The sequence below is a fragment of the Brassica oleracea genome, chromosome C5 (genome assembly GCF_000695525.1).
Source record: "Brassica oleracea var. oleracea cultivar TO1000 chromosome C5, BOL, whole genome shotgun sequence".
Taxonomy (NCBI): Eukaryota; Viridiplantae; Streptophyta; class Magnoliopsida; order Brassicales; family Brassicaceae; genus Brassica; species Brassica oleracea.
The window spans coordinates 40,780,483-40,781,041 of NC_027752.1; positions in this window are offsets into that span (position 1 = coordinate 40,780,483).

Consider the following 559-nt stretch of genomic DNA (forward strand, 5'->3'; position numbering starts at 1 on the left):
TACAACTTTTTTTTTTTAAATTATAAATTAATAAAACTATTAATCCCACAATAAAAATTTTGTTATCAGTAATTTAAATTTTTTTCTATAAAGTATACAAACGATCAAAAAAACTATATGAGTAGAAATCATCATTTAATAGACATTAATATTAAAAATATACTAAAATATATTATCTATGTTAGTATCATTTAAATTTAATAACATATCCTATCAAATATAAAAAAAAATATTTTTTGGATTAATAAAATTGATTTATATGTTCGTACCAATTTAATTATATATTTAATAGTTGCTGACTTTTAATTATTTAATATATATTTATTATTTCATAATATGTAAAAATATTTAATACATAAAATAATATATATATATATATATAATATTGATTCTGCGCAAGCTTTAACCTAGTAATAGGTTAAGATCCGCGTCTTGCGCGGGATCAAACTTTATATATATAAATTATTTTATGTATTAAATATTTTTACATATTATGAAATAATAAATATATATTAAATAATTAAAAGTCAGCAACTATTAAATATATAATTAAATTGGT